The following is a 20794-nucleotide window of genomic DNA, read 5'->3' as shown; positions in this document are numbered from 1 at the left end:
ATTTGTTGTTTCATGATTCATGTAGCTAGGACATAAAATGGGTATCTGTTGAGAGCCCCTCCCTATGTCCTTACATGGCATATGGCATCACATAGTACAGACATGTGAAACAGTTCTAGAGTCACATGGTAAGAGAAGATGACACTGGAGAAGCCCAGCTCAGCCTTCAAAACAACTGTTACCATGAGGCCCAAGCCACTCCTTAAGACTTAGCATTAATCCTTTCCAACCGGGTCATTTTTATTAACTACCTTAGATTCTACCTCTTCAGAGCCTCACTCCCTTTTAACTTCTTTAGATTAGGGGGATCAAGTTTCTAGAGCATAAACTTTCAGGAAACAAGCCATATTCAAACCATAATAATGTCTATATCCTGACCTGATTGGCTGCTGGTCTCTGCCCCCTTTCAGGCTTGCTCTTTGCAATTTGTTTCTACAGTAACTTTTCATTGGACTTGTTTACTTAATGTGGGAGTGTTTTGCCTGCATGTGTGTAGTCACAGCCCGCATGTATGTATTTATAGCATATATGTATGTATTTACAGCACCTATGTGTGTGTTTACACCACACACGTATGTACCTACAGTACATTCGTGTGTACTTAGAGCATACATGTATGTACTTACAGTATACATGTGTTTGGTGCCTGTGGAAGTCAGAAGAACAGCTGCTGAGAATTGGACCTAGATCCTTGACAAGAGCAACACATGCCCTTTACAGCGGAGCCCTCTCTCCAGCCCCTTCAATGCATTGTAATCGAAATAGAATTATTTCACATTCCCCACTTTTTTCTCCCTCCAGCTCCTTCCAGATACTCTTCCTCCAACCCTTTCCATGCTCCCCCAATGTGTGGTCTCTGCAACCAGCAAGGCCAGAAAAGTAACAACTGATCAGAGATAAGAAGTCGGTTCAGTTCAACATGATTCAGGAGCAAGTACTGGTTCAAAATTCAAAAGTCTGACCCCAAATAGTTTATATTTAGGCTTAAACAGCACAGCATAATTTGGTGAAATTAATTTAATCCATGTGCAGAGTAAAGCCTAGGACATGACTACATTGAAACTCTTTGTAAAGTGCATGTGGTATCTTCTATAAAAATAAGTTCTATAGATTGAAAAAAACCAAATTCATGATAAGGGTCTGGGGAAGGATCTGCTGTAGACTCAACTGCACAGACAGTGCAAAGGTCACCAGATTATAAATCACCTCCTTTCCCTGTGTGTTTAACGTTTCTGGTTTCCCCAGGTGCTTACCTGTGAGCACAAGATTATGCTTGAGCAACAAACAATTTATAATGGCTCTATTTTGTTAAACTATGATTCTCAATTCCACCATGTCTTGATTAATTTGTTAATATTTTTGCTGTAATATAAGTAGTTTACTAATCATATCTTTGAGACTTCTCTTTGTATTCCTGGACTGGCAATAAAAAAACCCTAAAAATTCTTAGCATAGTAGAACAACATCATATTGTCTCCTATTACAGTTATACCTTTTATCCTCCCTGACAAAAGACATTTGGATTCTGCATTGGCATGGTGAGAATTAACGTGTAATGTGTCCATCAAACATAACAGCATACTTTTGGGGTCAATAGTATTGTGTCCTTGTTGTTTCCCCAAAGTTTTGGCTTGAGAAGTTAAAGTCTTAATGTTTTCCCCAAGTCTGGCCTACCCTTCCTTTTGAGATGTCTCCTCTTAGTGGGTTCATTTGTCTAGTGGTCTTCAGAATGCTGTCCTGGCTGGATGCATCAGAATGGGAGACATATGGGACTTTATTCGTTTTCTGGAGAACCACAACCATAATCTTCCCTGATATTAAATGAATATTGGGCTCTTTCTATTGATTAATTTCTAGATCTTCCAATTTAACATATACTTTAGATCATGGTTCCTTTAGAGCAAAATGCTTTAGGGCAACAGAAAAAGTATTATTTCTGGGGCTGGAGAGATGGCTCAGCAATTAAAAGCACTGACTGCTCTTCCAGAGGACCCGGGTTCAATTCCTAGCACCTGCATGGTAGCTCACAAATGTCTGTAACTCCCTCACACAGACATACAGACAAACCACCAATAAAAATAAAATAAAATGAAAGAGTTTTAAAGAAGCATTATTCTTTAAGGTGAAAAAATTTAAAGTTAGCATATCAAAATGTAGCACAGTATGTGGTAATATATATATGTGTGTGTGTGTGTGTGTGTGTGTGTGTGTGTGTGTGTGTATATACACATATATATGTACACACACAAAAATTTGTCACTTAAGTATTTGATGCTGTTTTTCCACAATAAGTTGACCCTGTGGATTGTAAGGGCTTTAAATAACATGATTAATACTTTATAAATTGCAAAATTCTTTAAAGTGTTTACTAGTATTAGCAGGACAACTATCAATTTTTAGTTATAATGGGAGTCCCAGAGAAAAATATATATAAAGAGCTATTTGAGAAAGTCAAGTTCTAGGTGTGATACACTGGTATTTTCCTGGAGCCCTTAAAGTTCCATGCCACACTGGGGCCATGCTCTTCAGCTGACTAGTTAAGAGAGGCACCGTGCACACCTGCAGAACATGCATAGCATTGGTCTCTACACACCAAACAGCAGACAGAAACATCTTAGTTCTAGATGTCAAGCTGATATGAGAACCATTCACTGTTAATTGTGCTCTAGAAACTTGTAATACTGTATAAAATATGCCCTTAGTAATAGGATGGGCTCTCACAAGCTCCCTCTAACTTCCTTCCTTGTCAGAATCTGATCATTTATATCAGACCAAGGGCAAGCACAAAACTAAAAACAAACACATTCTACTTAATTAACAATAGTCATCAACATTTAAAGTTTTAAAGCAAAGGCTATAAAATTTGGTTTCTTTAAAATTCAGGGCAGCTTTACTTTTGAGCTTAACAAGACTGTCCTACTCGGGTCGAAGATGTTCAGAAAAACCTGACAAATGAACACAGAAAATCCTGAAGGAGAGAACAGCTGGATTTTTCCATGCAGGCGTCAATAGCCATCTGATACCATAAATGAAACAAAAATGTGAAAAATATCAAAGCGTAACAGTTCAATGGAGAAAGAACTTGACGGAAGGCTCTGGTTCTTACTATAATTTGCAGACAGTCTGATGTAACAGATTCCTAGGCTGTACCAAAAATAATTTTTGGTAAAAATTTCAAAATAATCTAACTCCTTTTTGGCCTCCAAGGGAATTTGAGGCCACGCAAATTATGTGTGCATCCTTGTTAGAAATATTATAAAAACTTTCTTGACCCTACCCTTAGTTTCCTTCTTAAATCTATCACAAACCAATTTACATTGTTATATTTAAATTTTCTGTTTTGTTGTACAAAATACAAATATAGAAAAATGAAGTTTTGGCAATCATAAATACAAAGGATGGTATTTGGGTTCTCTGCCTGAAAGGTCTGAAATGAGAAAATCTACACTTTTGATGTATAGGACAAGATGAAATTCCTTATTTGTTAAGGCACCACTAGATGGATGTGTAATTTGGCCAGGCAACAGCAGGGAAAGCACCTGTGGTCTCTCTCAGTGACAAGCAACTCATTGTGCCTCCTGCCTCGGGCCTCGGGCCAGCACCAGCCACAACTTCTCCAGGCTTTCCTTCTAGGCTGGCTCATCCTGCCTGCTCTCTAGAGACAGAAGTCCCAGCAGTTCAGTATCACTGCTTTGTTTTAATTGGTTTACTTTTCTATTCATTTTTATTTATAAGGTCTCACTGTGAAGTTCTGGCTGTCCTGGAATTTGCTATGTAGACTGGCTGGCTTCAAACTCATAGAGATCCACTTGCCTTTTCCTCCTGAATACTGGAAGTAAAAGCATATGCCACCATACCCAACAATTCATAAACAGGCAAAGAATAAATTTTGACTGCTACATGATCGCAGGGACATAAGTGCTACTATGAAAACAATGCGGGGGGGTACTCCAGGCAAGGCTCCCCTCCCCCACCGTGATTTCTCAAGGACATTCAATTCATTATTATACTTGACTTAAAAGACTGCATTTCCTCTATTCCTTCATATCCTGACGTCCAGCTAACGATGAATGTCATAGACAGGATAAAGAGACTAGGAGTAGCCAGGGTACTCAAGATCCCTGACCCACAAGAGAATAGATAAAACTGAGAGACAGAAATTAGTCTTCAAAAACAATCTCTGCTATTTATTTAAATTAAATGGCAGTTCATTGGGTATACTGAGGAGGAATCAGAGTCTTGCAGTCATGGTGGGTAGCTTTAGAGTTTCAATTTACACATCTTCATCCAAAATGGGTGCCTGGAATGAAGACTGAGGCTCAACGGTAACTGACGACTGTGATGACAAAATGACAATTTTAGAATTTTGGTTTCTTTTAAAACACAGAAATATTATAGGAATGTGTTTTTGTTTTAATCCCAGGTATAGGATATGGGGCTGCTTCAGATTGCTCACAGCAGCTGACTATGATTTACCTGGCATTCTAGCATGGGTGTGATTTTGCCAGCAACAGAGAGTTTCTGTGGTTGTGTGGCATCGAGAATTCTGAGGACTTCTCAGAAGTCGTGTAAATGCTAGAGCCCTGAGAGACAGGGTGGGCTGTTGGTTGTTGTTGGTCACAGTTTGTTAAGTAGCTGTAAGCAAGAGAGAGAGAGAGAGAGAGAGAGGGAGAGAGAGAGAGAGAGAGAGGGAGGGAGGGAGGGAGGGAGGGAGGAAGGAAGGAAGGAAGGAAGGAAAGATGATGTTGTGGTAATTATTTAAAATGGCCTCTGGTCAAGCTGACTATCTAAGCTGCAGCAGCTCTGCCTAGCTCAGCCGCCATGTTTCTCAGACGGAGGCCATGTGCATGCTGCAGATAGAAACGTCCCCGCCAGAAACACCAGCCCTGCCACACACGAGACATCAGCATGGGAGACGGCTCAATTTCCCATGCTGTCTCTGCAAAGCTGGGCATTGCCCAGGTCATCCCGCCATCCACACAGGCTCAAGTAGAAAGATGAGACTCTAATGCTTAAAGATTAATCAAAGGCTTATATATTTGATAATGATCAGAAACAAGATGCCCATACAATCAGAAGTGTAACCCAATACCCAACCTAGATACACCAACTACCTTTGACTGCTACAGGCAAGTGAATGTCCTCCATCTCTTCTCTCTCTTGTTCTCCTCTCCTGTCTCCTAGCTCCTCCTCTTCCTTTTCCTCCTCTCCTCCTTACTCCTCCTCTTCCTCTCCTAACTCCTCCCATCTTAGCTCCTCCTACAGGAAGAAATTAGATATCCTGATGGTAAAGATCAAACATTCCCCAAGGAACTTGATGCCTCCAGTCAGCAGGAAGTAGTTTAATAATAGCATTGCTTCCTTTCCCCTCTATCCTTTTTTCTTTATCTAGTGTTAGGGGGCTGAAAGGGTGGAAAAAGGGTGGAGAAGGATGGAAGAAAGAAGAACCCACAATGTAGCCAAAGACAGCTCCAAGTGACCTCAAATCCAAATTAGCACATGAAGGATAGAGGTGCCCCAAGAATGGAGAGTGATCTAACCAGGGAAAGCATGCTACAGAGGCCCTGAATGTGTAATGAGAAGGTGTAAGGGAAGGAAGGAAACGTTGGCATGAGGTCCTCATGGATGGAGTCTAGTCAACAGGAAGTTGGAACAGATAGAACATGATCAGCTTGGAGACAGATTGGAAGAAGGAGTGCCCTCTTTCACTGAGTTTTCTTGGTTTGAAAATAAAATTCAAGCCATGCATAGTGGCATGCACCTTCAATCTCAGCACTCAGGAGGCAGAGATAGATGGTTCTCTCAGTTCAAGGCCATTCTGGTCTGCAGAATAAGTTCCAGGACAGCTAGAACCATAAAGAGAAACTGTCTTGAACAGAAAAAGAAAGGGGGTGGGGGTGCTCCCAGAATTAGTTGAAGGTTCTACATGTACTGCAATTGTTTCTGTATTGGAAGTTGGGCCAATTTTAAATTTCCCCCATGAAGCAGCCATTGATCAGTGATACTAAGTTATTCACACTGTGAGGGAAAAAACCCAAAAACCCAAAACCCAAAACCCCAAACCCTAAACACTAGGGCAGCTGAGCCCTGGAGATTGTGCTGTGGCAGAGCCCAATCTGCCATTCCCTGGCACTCAGGTGCTGTCTTGGAAGCCACTCACCCCCCAGGAGTTATAAGGACTGCAGGACAGAGGGAGCTCTGCATTCTGGTCAGATCTCCAGAGGGTGAGCCCTGAGAGAGCCTGTCTCAATGACTGCTGGGGAACTGGAGTGGCCATAGGATCGCTCTATTTGGCCAGCCCTGCCAAGATCTGCCAAGACATATCTGGCCAAGAACTTCTTTCTTTCTAAGAGTGTTGAAGTAATTCATCACTGTAGTCCAGCTTGTAAAATAATTGCAGGTATTTTATTTCCCTTCTCATAGGCTTTTTTCACATCAGCTCTTATGTGCTTCTAGTTAACAATACTGCAGTTCCTTGTTTAGGAAACTGAATGAAAAGAGTGGACTGAGGACATGACATTCCTAGGGATGGTGGAGGAGAAGGTTTATTGTAGAAATGGTAGAGAGCACAGCCAGAGGCATCCTGAAGAATCCAGAATGAACATGGCCAGCAGACTGAACCAGACCTCTCCTCTTGTGGGTGAGGTGGGAGGGAAGTGGGGAGAGCCAGAAGCCAAGAGGCCAGAAGATGGTGAATGAAGACCAGCCAAAATGCCCAGCTTATATAGGGATCAGAGAGGCTGGGGGAAGGGAAGCCCAGCCCAATACTAGGGTTGGAGAGTTTAGGGTAGGGGTAGGAGATAACAACCAGGATGACTTTATAGCAAGTAGAATCTGAGCAAGAATAGCAGCCAGAGTCTGCTTTGATATGTTAAATAGGCACCTCAGTTAGCCTTTTGTCCTGAGTTTAAGACCTAACACAAACCAAGGATTGAATTTCACAATCACTTGTACAAAGTTGCAGAGCTGTTGCTCTGAATAGTTTGCTCCTTTGGATCTTAACATATATTTCAATTGTATAAATTATCTTGTCTCCGAGGGCTGAGAGAACCCATGGTTCATTCTCATTCTCTCACTTACAGCCTCAATCTGTTGGGTAAGATAGCCAAACTCCTACCTCCTGCTTCTATTAACCTCCTCTGAGAGTTGAGCCCCACACATTGTACAGTGAGAGACAGTAGTTCAGCTCATCCTGATTCAGTAGCTGGTGCTGGTTCAAACTTTGTCTGGCCTCAAGTATTATTTTAGGCATATTTAAACACAGCACAGTTTTGTGAAAATTTTCTGATGATAACTTAATCCTGTGTACAGAATAAAGCTTAAGACATAAGTACATCAAGATTCTTTGTAAAGTACATATGACACCGTCCATAAAGATGGGTTCTGTAGATTGACTAAGGAAAAAAAACAGAAGCTCATGATAAAGGTCTGTGGAGGATCTGGTGTGGTCTCAGCCACACTCATAGTGCAAAGGTCACCAGGCTATTAACCACATCCTTCCCCAGCCTTCTGGGCAGAACGCAGGTTATACATCTTCCCCTTTGAAGGCACAACCCTGTGTGTTTATCATTCCTAGTTCCCCTAGTGCTTATCTGTGAGCACAAGGACTTACATGCCTCCTATAGCCTATCCTCACATAGATAGCCTCTTCTTCCTCCTCCTCCTCCTCCACTTCTTTGATTATTATCTCATGTGTATGTGTATGTATATGATGTATGTGTATGTATATGTTTATGTATATGATGTATGTGTATGTGTATGTATATGATGTATGTATATGTGTATGTATATGTTTATGTATATGATGTATGTGTATGTGTATGTATATGTATATGTGTATGTGTATATGTATATATACAACTTGCTGAGTCTATTTTTGTTGTTTGTGTGTATATTGTTTTAGAGCTGACCACTTTGCACTGGACAACCAGTAAGAGGCTCGTCCACAGGAGAGGTCAATTCCCTTTCTCCCAGCAAGCATTAGTTGCCTGTAGTTCTTTGTCTAGGGTTGGGTCTTCCCAAAATTTTCCTGGTCCACATTAAGGTGTCCATTGATATCATCATTGTTCTGCTATTATTTATGCAGCTATTTCTAGGGCAGACTGTTTTACATCAGGCTTCCTGGTGTTCTGGCTCTTACAATCTTTCCACCCTCTCTTCCATGATTTTTCCTGAACCACAGATTCAGGCACTATGTGTAGATGTACCTGTTGAGGCTGGACTCATAACTATCCAGTTATGGTGGTGATGGTCTCTATTTGCTGGAAATATAGACTTCTTTGATGGGGGAGGGGTGGTCTTACTTCTCTAGGACAATTGCACATAGAAGGTCACACAAAGTACATTACTGGTTTCTTATCAATCAGTGTCAGGTTTTGTTGTGTGACTTTTTCCTGGGGAAATGTGATCAAATGTCTCTTTACTCCAGAAAGTACATCAAGATAGACCAAAGTTACAACTATGTGAAGCCCAGCTTGGTGAACCAATGAGTGTATTGAGATTATTTACAGGAATATGAGTGACTCACAGGCATCCCAAGGTTTTCAGGTTATGGTTGACTTTTAAGGCCCAGAGGTATACTTAAAAAAACAAAAAACACCAAAACCATCTTTTAAGTCCAAGACAATGTGTGTATATCAGCCTGATGATAGCATACTTAACAGATTATATGGGCCAGGGACTGTGGGGTGAATATCCTCCACCCTTTTGTTGACTTCCCTTAAATCTTGTACTGGCTGGTAATCATTTGTGCCTGGTTTCCATACAGGAAATACTGGAGTGTTCTGGGAGGACCTACAAGGTACTAGGACTCCTGGTTTTCTCAATCTGTCTATATGAATTTTGATTCCTTGTCAGGCTCCCAGGCTCATGGAATACATGTACACCTGTGTGAACTCCACCAAAGTTCTGAGTTGGATGAGGACTGGGACCTGGTGTTTGACAAGTCCAGGGGGGTTGTCTTCGACCCAAACCCTGAGGAATTTGTTTCAAAAGTAGGCCAATAGGTTATCATGGCCAGGAGGGTAGTCTGATACCAGGGTACAGGGGAGGTGTCAGTACATATTCCTCAACTAAGAAAAGGGTGACTAACATCTTTGCCCTGTTGCCTGTCCTATTTTTAAATCTTACATTAATGTCCTCATCATTAAAGGTAATTTGAGCATGAAGTTTGTATAACAAGTATCTTCCCAAGAGGGGGTAGAGGCATTCAAGAATAAACAGAAAAGAACATGTAACAGTACCCTTTTTGAGGTTCACAAGCTGTTTTGTTGTCCAGGGGTGTTGTTTAGAACTGGTTGCTCCTTGAACCAAGGTGCATCTCATGACTAGGGTTCCTTGACCATCGAATAGTGGGCTCCCATGTCTATCAGAAAATCAATTGACTTCCTGCCCACTTTCAAGGTTACCACTGGCTTGAAGAGGGGAGTGATCAAACCCTGACCTGCTTAGTCCTTTTCCAATCCTGGTACAAGGTCTTGCTGGAGCTGGGTCATTTAGGACAGTCTCCCTCCAATGCCATAATTCTTTGCATTTGGCACATAGGTTTCTTTATAGGCACCCAGTGACAGCCTTCTCTTGCCCTTTATCAATGGCCTGTTGCCTTTGAAATCTGAACCTGGGAATGGACCCTCTAGTTTCTGGAAGGCAACCACCATAGCTCAAGCCATGTTTCAACCACCAGTCATCTTGAGTGTCTAGTTATTAAAGACTTGGGTTGAAACCTCAAACAATTTAGACAGGTTTTCCCCTTCAAAGTCTCTGTCTCTGAAGTTTCTTTTGTATATTAAGGGCAGACTGGGTCACAAAGGTAATATTTATGGCCCTCCTGTTTTCTTCTGCTTCTGGATCTATCTAGGTATAAGTCCAATAGATTTCAAGGAGGCATTCCAGGGAGATTGCAGGTCAAGGGAGATTCCTTGGGTCCCAGAATAATCTAACTTTTGACAAATTTGTAGGCCAGCTGGCAGCCACTTAGAAACATTCTATGAGAGTCTGGTGAAAGACCTCAAGGAATTCTTACCTGCTGTCGTGTTAGGGTACCAATCTGGGTGCTTGAATGGCAAAACAGTTTCAATGGTCTCAGGATTTGTTAAGACCTTGGCTTCACCAAGGATGTGTTTTCATATCTCTGAGGTAAAGAGGTCTGCAGGAGTTGTTGACAATCATCTCAAGTTGAATAATGGGAATAGAAAATAGTTTCCAGGAGAGAAGTTAAATCCTAGGTTTCTCTGAGAAAGAAATACTGTGATTCTTCCAGTTATAGAAGTTACTGGTAAAGAATGGGGTATAGATCATGAAAGGGGCCACCCTGTTGCTCCCATCTTGGGGCCCCATGAAAGAGGTTTGACATAGAGATAAGGAGAGAACTTTCCTAAAAGTGAAGGCTCCCTCTTCAAGGTTTCCTTGATATCTAGAACCAGACTGGGTATGAGTGGGACTTAGGAAGGGCTTAGAGATGGAGATAGATAAGAGGCTAGGAAATGCAGGGAAAGATCTGTGGGGGCACAGAAAGTCAGGCAGTGGGAGGTGGGGAGTTGGTAGGAAGTATGACCTTGTCCATGAAGGTGAGAACAGGAATTTCCTTGTCCTTGTCTAAGGCTTGGGTCTAAGGAGGAGGACTCAAGGAATGCCAATGGACTACAACGAGAGGACCTTGAGCCATTTAGGTGGCTCTTCCACAAGGTATCATCAAGCCACAATATTGGTGGTTTGATCGGGATATCCTTGTCATCCAAAGATGATGGCCTATGTGAAGTAAATCACAGTGAAATTGAAAGTGCCCCCCATGGGTCAATTTTAGAGGTGGGCCATCTAAGATAGCAGAAGGTCTTGAGTTTTCCAGAGTAGACCTTGTCACCAGACTGAGAAATGTTCTTCCAAAAATCCTTAAAATGATGAAGAACAGGTTCAAGAGGGTATCGGGTGGTGAATTGCTCTGATTCTATCACAGAGTCCAGGACAAAGAGGACACAGGCAGTGATTGGAAAATGCAAAAGCAAGACTGAACATTGAAAAATGCAGACAGAATATGACAAAGAGACTGACATAAACAAACAAACAAACAAACAAACAAGATCCCCAACCAAAAGGGGCCAAAGGGGGCTAAAGCATTCTTCATCCTCCCTACACGTTGAGAGCAGTTCTGCATCCAGCTTCTTGAAAGGGTCACCAGAAGCACACAAAACTAGAGTCAGAATATTAGATTCACCTCCAGAGGTCTCCCTGAAGCTAACTATTCAATAAGTTATGGTTGGGTATCAGTGTACTATATCCCGGATGAGCCCCCAAAATGTTGCACCAAGGACACACCAAGTTTTCTTAACAAGAATTTTGTAAAGTCTGTTCTAACATCCCACTTACAGAGATCTGTCCAGAACTAAATGAAAGCAGAGGCTAGCTAGATATGAATTCATGGAAAGTACTATAGAGTCACTGAGGTGAAGGCAGGTTGAGAAAATGCCCTCATTGAGAACTTCCTAAAGACAGAGGGCTAAAGATGGTGGCAGGGGCACTCTGAATGTCAGCAAGATGGCATGGCAGGAGAAGACACTTACTGCCAAGCCTGAGATATGGATGGTAGAAAGAGAGAACCAACTACACACACACACACACACACACACACACACAAGCACACATGCACAGACACAGGCATTCAAAAAGAAAAATGATCAGGATCAAGAAAATGCCACACTTGTCACAGGATCAGTCTGGCCAAGGCACCACTGCTACATTGTCAGACCCCACAATTCATGGCCAAGTGGTTCAGGTCTCACCCATGAGCCTCTGGCTGACTGAGCCATGGCAGGGCCTGCTCCCTTGCTAAACTTCTCCAAGAACAACTGTTCCATTCTAATTCTTCCATGTGGAGCAGTGGAAAGCCATGCTTCTGCCCATAAGGACAGTTCTCCAACCCTTGTGAAGATTGTCACCACATACCAATAAATGGTCTCCAAACTGCTAGGTCAATCAAGGCCTTCCACCTGCAGAATGTGGGGAGTTTTGAAGAGGATCAGGCTGAACTTGTGTCAGCTAAATATCTTGGAATAACAGCGAGCTCTGTGTGGTATCCAAGACAGGCTGTTTGTCAGCATCCTGGCTATATCATTTAACTAGCTGTGTGATTCTGGGCCACTTAACTTCTCTGAGTCTGCAGTTTCTCCATCTGAAAGAGAAATGACAATTCCCACTTGTAAGATTTGTTCTTAGAATAAATTGCTAACATCTTTATAAAGTACTAATGAACACAAAGTGTGTATGTAAGTGTGTATGCATGTATGTGTGTGTGTATGCGTGTGTGTGTGTGTGTGTGTGTGTGTGTGTGTGTGTGTGTGTGTAGTACCATAGCCAGTTCTGGGAGGAACAGAAACTGTTTTCCTCATCACAGCTGGTGATCTTTCCACACACAATGCTCAGCTTCTCTTTTTGTCAAATGCTGGAGAGATCCAAAGCACATTGAAGAGATGACCCCTACATTGCTTGCTTATTGATTCTTGCCAGTGATGCTATATTTCTAACAATCTCTCACACCCTTTGGCTTTCTAAGAGGTTTCCTGTACCCAAGGCTGGCCTCGAACTCATGTTCCTCTGCCTCAGTCTAGAGTGCTGGGATTATTGGTGCATGCTACCACATTTGGCTTGTAATAAGGAACATTTCAACCCCTATTTCTTTTGTATCTCTGACAACTTCTGATCTGTTGTCACCATAATTATGCCTTCCCCACACTTCCCTGTTAATGAAATAATACATGGTATGGTCTTTAGGAACCACCTTCTTTCACTTAATGCCATACTTTAGAGTCTGAATTACTTCAATGCATTTTTTTTCTTTTTGATGAGTAGTATATCATTTATACATATTGGGACCTTTTTGTTTGTTTGCTTTCTTCGGTTTGGAATTTCGAGACTCACTGCATAGCCTAGGCTTGTTTCAAACACCCACTCTTCTTGTAAGAGGCTGAGATGACAAGTGTCTGCCACCAGACCTAGGCTCAATTTTCAGGAGCCTTGTTTACCAGTAGTTAAAGAGAGGACAAGATGATATGTGCAATAGTGACACCATAGAAACCGAAAAGTGACTCAAGTCCAGGCCCATACACTACTTCTTGTCCCAAGCCAGTTAATATCTTTGTCAGCACATGAATCTACCATTTTTGGAACACCTGAAGAAGGTACTTGCTGTTCCTTCCTGTTTCAGCAAGCCCCAAGATCCCTTTTCCCTACAAAAAAGGCCACTAATGATGGTGCTGAATAAACATGAGGCTAGCTTAACATTAATTATTAGAAGCTGCCAGGCACATGCCTTTAATCCCAGCACTTCAGTGCAATCCTCAGTTTGCTTTTCTCTTGGAGTAGTCAGACACATTGCACACCAGGCAGAACTGGAAGGATGGAAGTTCAGCAGGGTGGGTGGATGCAGGTAGGATCTTGGTCAGTGGTGAGTGTGCAGAAAGAACACATACTTTGGAATAGCTTCTGAGAACTGGTTCATTTATTGGAGGGGAGAAATGGGTACTTATGCCCCTGGGGAGGTGGCCAGGGTCTCTAGGGGCAAGGTTTGTGTGTCTGTATATCATTGTCCAGGACAGGGGTGTTGGAAGATGCTTCATCTGCATACTCAGGGGCTGTATGGTGTGGGAACCTTATAAGGTCAAACAAGGAGTGAAGTCTGATAACTGTCAGTGTAATAAATTCTACTAGGATTGATGGTGGGTAGCCAACTGTATGGCACCAAGTTAGGATGAAGGAGAGAGCTGAAGGAGAAGCAGGGAGGCAGAGGGGCAGAGAGGCAGGGAGGCAGAGAGAGAGGCAGAGAGAGGCAGAGAGAGAGAGGCAGAGAGAGAGAGGCAGAGAGAGGCAGAGAGAGGCAGAGAGAGGCAGAGAGAGGCAGAGAGAGGCAGAGAGAGGCAGAGAGAGGTAGAGAGGTAGAGAGGTAGAGGCAGGGGAATCTCTGAGTTCCAGGGCAGCCTGGTCTATAGATGGAGTTATAGGACAGCCAGGATTATGCAGAGAAACCCTGTCTCAAAGAACAAAAACAAAACAATTATCATTAGAAGCAATTTTGCATCTGTTAGTGTGGCAACCCTAATGAAATTTGCAGGAGGTGACTGGAGACGGCCAAGGGCTTCAGAGAAGGACCCTCTGTGCTTTGGTAGGGGCAGGCTCCAGACCCTGTAGCTAGTGTGGCCTCGTTCACCAATTTTTCAGGAGTAGCTGGGAGGGGACAGGAGATCTGGGATCTTGTACCTGAGACTCTTTTCCATCCCTGACCATTCCAAGACCAACCTCACAATGTTATTTAACTTGGGATTTGTATGATACAAATAAAACTTTAAAAATAGTATGTCAAGTGTGTTGTATACAAGACTGAGCTAGGTCTGGCTGTCCAGCTGGCAATCTCAGCACTTGAAAGATAGAGGCAAGAGAATCAGGAGTTCAAGGCCAGCCTCAGCTTCATAAGGAGTTGGAGGCCAGCCTGGACTACATTAATTCCTTCCAAAAATTCCTTATACAAAATTGGGGAAAATATTTTATTGCCTATGTCAAGAACATTTTTCAAATACTGAAGAAGTTTTGAGGGATGAGAGAAAACAAGGGATTTTTTTTTCCAAAATCTTTTTAAACCCTACCAAGAAAACCCATCTATCACTGGGTTGTTTGTTTGTTTGATTGATTGGTTTGGGTTTTTTGAGACAGGGTCTCTCTATGTAGTTCTTACTATCCTGGAACTCACTGTGTATACCAGGCTAGCCTCAAATTCACAGAGTTTGGCCTGGGTGTACTACTACACCTGGCCTAATTCTGAATCTTCTAAAAGGCCCATGACTACAAAAATGGAACAAAGACAAGAAAAATATATCTGGGTGACAAATGCACACAGTGTTTTAGTAGCAATTGTCCCTGGTTATCTTCTCTAGACTCTTGCCAGCTCTATGATCTTGGTTGACTTAGCCTCTCTAAAACTACTGGGGAGAATAAGAATACATGCCTTACAAGCAGTGAGCATTGCACCAGATGTGGGATCAGATTCAGGCTGGGAGGACATTGTCAACTATGTGTTACCTTTTGTTGGGGTCAGTGTGAGAGTTGGGTGGATTTGGGGGTGGGGGTGGGGGATGTGGGAGACAAGACAGGGAACTGGTGGAAGTCTTGACAGACAATGGGCCATGGAAGGCCTGGGGAGAAGCAGCAACCTCAAGAGCTTTATGACAGAATGCAAAGCTGCATTACTTAAACTACCAGTGCTTAATTGTGTTTCTTCTGAAGTGACTCAGTACCTTTGATAGATATTATTATCCTCCTGGTGTCTCTCTCATAGGATTTGGAATTTTCCACTTGCATTGGAAGCTCTAAGCCTTGTTTCAGTGGAATCCGGGAGTATGTATTCTTCCTACCTGCCAGTTTGTCTGCTTTTTTTTAAAAAAAAAAAAAAATCATATGTTGACCGAGATGTGCCAAGCTGGAAACAAAGAAGTTGAGTCCCTCTAAGGAAGTTACAGTATTTCTCTAAGGAGAAATACAAAGCTGAGATAGTGTGAAGGGGGAGGAACTGAACTAGTCTGGGAGCATAGAGAAGGCTGCACAGGAATTAAATTGGGAGGCAAAAGTGCTGACTTAGGAAAGGTTTGGCCGCCGGGCAGTGGTGGCGCATGCCTTTAATCCCAGAACTTGGGAGGCAGCACTTGGGAGGCAGAGGCAGGTGGATTTCTGAGTTTGAGACTAGCCTGGTCTACAGAGTGAGTTCCAGGACAGCCAGGGCTACACAGAGAAACCCTGTCTCGAAAAACAAAACAAAACAAAACAAAACAAAACAAAACAAAACAAAAGGAAAGGTTTGGCCAAAGATTGGAAAGATATGGGGTCATCATAGCTCATAGGCTTGTAGAACCTATGAGTGGCCAGAACCCAAGCACTCTAACTAAATGTGAGGCAGAAAAGGCCAGAGAGTGGAGGGGTTCTGCTGAGGCAACTGTGGTGGTGATAGTGGTCTCCAAAGAAAGGAGTGGACCATGCAATTAAAAACATACAAGTCTTTGAAAATTATCCAGATAGGAGCTGAGTGGGCTGGGTAGCTCAGTGGGAGAACATTTATTTAGTTTGAGCAAAACCCTGGATTCCATCTCCAGCATCATACGTGTGCACATACATACTCACATACACACATATTGTTGTTGTTGTTAGTAATAGTAATAGTACAGACTTAAGAATTAATGAACGCAAACTTACCATAAAACTGAAAATAAAAACTACAGAGAAGGGACTGGGGAATGGGTTGGTCATCAGAGTGCTTGCCATGTAAATGTGAAGACCTGAGTTTAGGCACCAACAACCATGTGAAAAAGTCAGGTACAGCATTGCAGCTCTGTAATCCCAGTACTGGGAAGGTGCAGAGAGGATCCAGATGCAGCATTGCTGGTCTGAAATCTCAGTGCTGTGCTTTACAGACAAGAGGAATCGGGGGCTTTCTGACCAGCCAGTCTAACCCAATCAGTGAGCTTTCTGTTCAGTGAGAGACCCTTTCTCAAAAACTAATGGGCTCAGGGAACATTTTAGAAGAGGGGATGGAAAGAAAGTAAGTGTTTGAGGGTTGGGAGGAGTCCTATGAAGTGCCATCTTCTGGACATGATGTGGCTGTTGTGCCCATGAACTTGCTACAGCTCTGGTGAGTTCTTACTTACACAAGAGCAAACCAAGACGATCAATCAGTATTCCAGCAGGCAGCACTAAGTAGACTTAGTAGGTTGGGGGTGCGGTGGGGGGTTAGAGTTGGGGATGGGAGATAAGAGTTATGGTAGATATGATCAATGTATACATGTATGAAATTTCCAAAAATAAAATATAATAAAAACAAAAGATAAAAATAAAACGTTGGGCCGCTGGTGTGGTGGTTAGATTGAGAAAACACCTGCCAAGCAAGCATGAGGACCTGATCTTGGATCTCTAGCATCTAAGTAAAAAAGACAGGAGTGGTAAAAAGGCAGGTATGGTGGCACACACTTGCAACCCCAGAGCAAGGGGAGGCAGAGACGGGAGGCTCTGTGAAGCTCATGGGAGCAGCCTGCCTAGCCAAACTGATGACCATGTTCAGTGAGAGATCTTGCCAAAAAAAAAAAAAAAAAAAAGGATAAGAGAATAATCAAGGAAGATATTCAACCTTGACCTCTGGCACATGCATGCATGTGTGCATGTGTGCGTGTGTGTGTGTGTGTGTGTGTGTGTGTGTGTGTGTGTGTGAGAGAGAGAGAGAGAGAGAGAGAGAGAGAGAACACACAGCCCCCCAAAGACATATCCAACAGGTACACACAAAGAAACATGAATGAATACACATACACACACACACACACACTCAGAGATGCTAAGAAGCTAAGCATTCCTTCACAATAATATAACATTGTGAACAGAGTCCCCCTGGCTGTCTTCATGCAAATTCATCTTGCAGAACTGGACAACTATTTTTCCTGGGAGTTGCTTCCACATGGCTTACTCTTCCTATAGTGCTAATGTCCTCAGAGTGCCAAAGACCAGCCTCAGCTTGGAGAGGGGGTCTTAAGGAAGGGATTTGGGGAACGGCAGAAGAACGACTTGAAGTGATGGGGTGCAAGTTGATAGCCGTGTGTTCTGCTCCAGATAGCTTTGTAGACAGCTCATCTGAGTAGTTCAGCTCTTGAAAACCAAAACCTAGTCTTTTATTTACGTCAGTTCAATCATTATTCTAGGTTCCCTTTTGTTTTTTTCATAATTAGCATTTTATGACCTTAGCCCCTTGATTCTTAGAGACAGCAAGTACATTTTTTTGTTGTTGTTTTTACATAGCAAATGAACTCAGAGATCTGTCTGCCTTTGTAAGCACAGGCAGTAAGCTAATTGTGTGGGATCTGGCTCTGAGATCAGCACTCCCACCATGGCTGGACCTAAATGTGCTCTGTCTTAGACTGACCTTGAACTCTGAACCTCCCTACCTTTGTATCTTTCTAACAAGCTGGCTTATTAGTGAAGCTGCCTTTGTTCTTTTAGGTCTATGAAGCCACTCATACATTCCATATTGCAACCTTGTATTTTTCAATAGTAAAACATTATGCAAAAGAATATTCTTGCACTCATGTTTTCAGAGTTTTTTTTCCACAGCCTTAAGAGCTGTCCTGATGGTCACAGCACTTACCATTTTACTGAGGAACATTAGACATACCATCCCCTCCCAGATTTGTGCTGTTTCTAATTACCATGGAGTCGTTAACCTTGGCAAGAAGCATATTTCCTGAAGAAAGATCATGAAGTAATATATATTATTATACAAACAAGCCTTAAGCCTAGCAACCATTCAAACTCGTGGAGACCTTCATTCCACTGGCTCTGCTCCAGGAACAGGACCTTGTGACACTGTCCCTTCCACAACCATGCAGGACTCAGCATCAGAATTCATGCTGTTTATCCAAAGATTCACCAGAGAAAAACAATTCTACTATTTTGGGGCCAAATTTAAAGCAAGAATTACTAAATATTGATGGAGTTTGGTCAGGACCACTCCCTGGAATTTTTCAGCTGAGTAGCTACTAGACATATGTTGCAAGAGTTTATAAAGACAAACCTATAGGCCACCATACTTTCCCATGAGGCTTTTTTATATTCCAGGAACTACAACTCCCAGCATTCCAGAAGGTTTACTTGGTCCTTGGGTGAGCAGATGAGGCTTACAGGTTTGTTTGGGGCATTACATTGCCCATGTCCCTGAGTTGTGTCTCAGGTAAAATCTTTGACTCTATGACAGGTATTTGTTTATTTTTGGATCTAATAACCACCAGCATAATGGTACTCAATAGGGTTTATAATTGTATCAGTAATGTAAGAGCCAACTGTAATTAGTAGAAGCAGGAGGGCCAAAGGCCCTGTGATGATTGACAGCAGTGTTACTATCCAGAAGGAGCCTAATAATGGATGTGCACCAGTCATTTATTTTGTTTTAGGTCTCCCTTTTGTAATGTTTCTTGAGTACAACCAGATTATAATCCCAAATGGTTCCCACAGAAACAACAATTTTTTAAAAGCCATCTAATATCCCTTTGTTCAAGCAGGCCAAGTGTCCTATCAGATTGTAGAACTATGTTAGTTAATGACTCTACCAGTTGACAACTCTGGGCCCACTTTTTTGGTACGTCAAATGGCTTGTAGGTAGCCATTTTGTCCCCTATGCCATGGAGTTTTTTGGCATTTTAGCCTGGTTAGGTGGGAGAGTAGATTATATACTTTCTTCTGAAACTACTCCCAGCTGACATTGGGATGTTGTGTCCCAGAAAGCTGAAAGGAGTTAAAGGCTGGGCAGTGGGGCAAAGGCTGGGCAGTGGGGCAAAGGCTGGGCAGTGGGTCATTTATCAGAAGTTTAACTCACCCAGCTGAAGAGACAGGGAGCAGTCACATCAGCTGGACCTGTTCACATTAACTTTCAGCCAGTCTAGAGCTTAACAGTTTGCAATCCATAGGTGATCCCTGGATGAAGTCCTATCAACTAAGTCAAGATCTGCTGAGACAAATATAGCCTAGGGACAGAAGTGAAAATTTCCTAGTAGATGGGGAAGGAGAGTCCTACCAAAAGCTATAGCTTTAGGCTAAAAAGCATGAATTTTTTTTTTCTGTTTAGAAAGCCAGGTATACAGATTGGACAAAGATGTTTTAGCCCAATGAAAAGCATCTTTAAGTATATGTTTGAAAGACAACCAAAAACACAAAAACTCTTGAGCTAGCGGCTGAATAGCAAGCAGTCACTACGATATGCCCTGATATGACCCACCAGCATATCAGAACTCTATTGATCAATGTGAAAACTCCGAACCTTTGAAATCTCAGGGTAATAACAGCATAGAAGTATTGTGGGGCTTTTGCAGATCTGCTTACAGTTTAAATAAGACACAGAGACGTCTATACCATTTAAAGCTGTTGGTCTTATGCTGGGGCAGTCAGTCTCTCAGCTAGCTTGTCTAAACTTAGCCTAACTTCTCCACTATCCTATCTCAAGAGGTTCTCACTGCCTGCTTACAGCTACTCTCTCTCTCTCTCTCTCTCTCTCTCTCTCTCTCTCTCTCTCTCTCTCTGTCTCTCTCTCTCTCCTTCCTCCTTCCCTCCCTCTCTCTGTCTCTGTTCTGATCCCTTCCATCTCATCTCTCTCTCTGTCTTTCTCTTTGTGTCTCCCACATCTCTTCTGCATGGAAGTCTTGCCCCTGTACCACCTGTCCCGGGTCCCGCTGTCAGCTCTTTATTACAAACAAACAAACAAAAACAAAGAAAAAAAACCCATGTTTCAGTCTGAACCAATCAGCAGCAAGACAATGTCTGCTCTATCCCTTAGGGTTGCCTTTAGGCAATGAGGGCTGCCCAACTTTCATCTTTTGCACAGGTGAGGAAGGACAAGCATTTACTTATAGAAAACCAGTGATAAGCCATAGAATGACAATACCAAAATCCTGCCAACACTTAGCTCTCTGTCAGTACAGAACTAACAATTGAAAATACAGAGACATACCTTCAAACAATGCAAAGGATTTACCCCAACATCTCCCCCTTATCGTCAAAGATATGGCTTTATCTCCAACATCAGTAAACTTTATATAAGAAGAATTACTCACAGCACTTGGGAGGCAGAGGCAGGCAGATTTCTGAGTTTGAGGCCAGCCTGGTCTACAGAGTGAGTTCCAGGACTACACAGAGAAACCCTGTCTCGGAAAACAAAACAAAAAAAGAAGAAGGAGAAGAAGAAGAAGAAGAAGAAGAAGAAGAAGAAGAAGAAGAAGAAGAAGAAGAAGAAGAA

General features: G+C 42.5%; 1 protein-coding gene across 2 annotated transcripts in view; it reads left to right on the top strand.

Annotated features, from left to right (window-relative positions):
- Bmerb1 (bMERB domain containing 1) overlaps positions 1 to 20794 on the top strand; it is a 138278-nt gene that overhangs the window by 84802 nt on the left and 32682 nt on the right. The gene's annotated exons all lie outside the window — the stretch shown is intronic.

The sequence above is a fragment of the Grammomys surdaster genome, unplaced genomic scaffold, assembly GCF_004785775.1.
Source record: "Grammomys surdaster isolate TR1022 unplaced genomic scaffold, NIH_TR_1.0 334, whole genome shotgun sequence".
Lineage (NCBI taxonomy): Eukaryota > Metazoa > Chordata > Mammalia > Rodentia > Muridae > Grammomys > Grammomys surdaster.
This window is presented reverse-complemented; position numbering and strand designations above follow the sequence as displayed.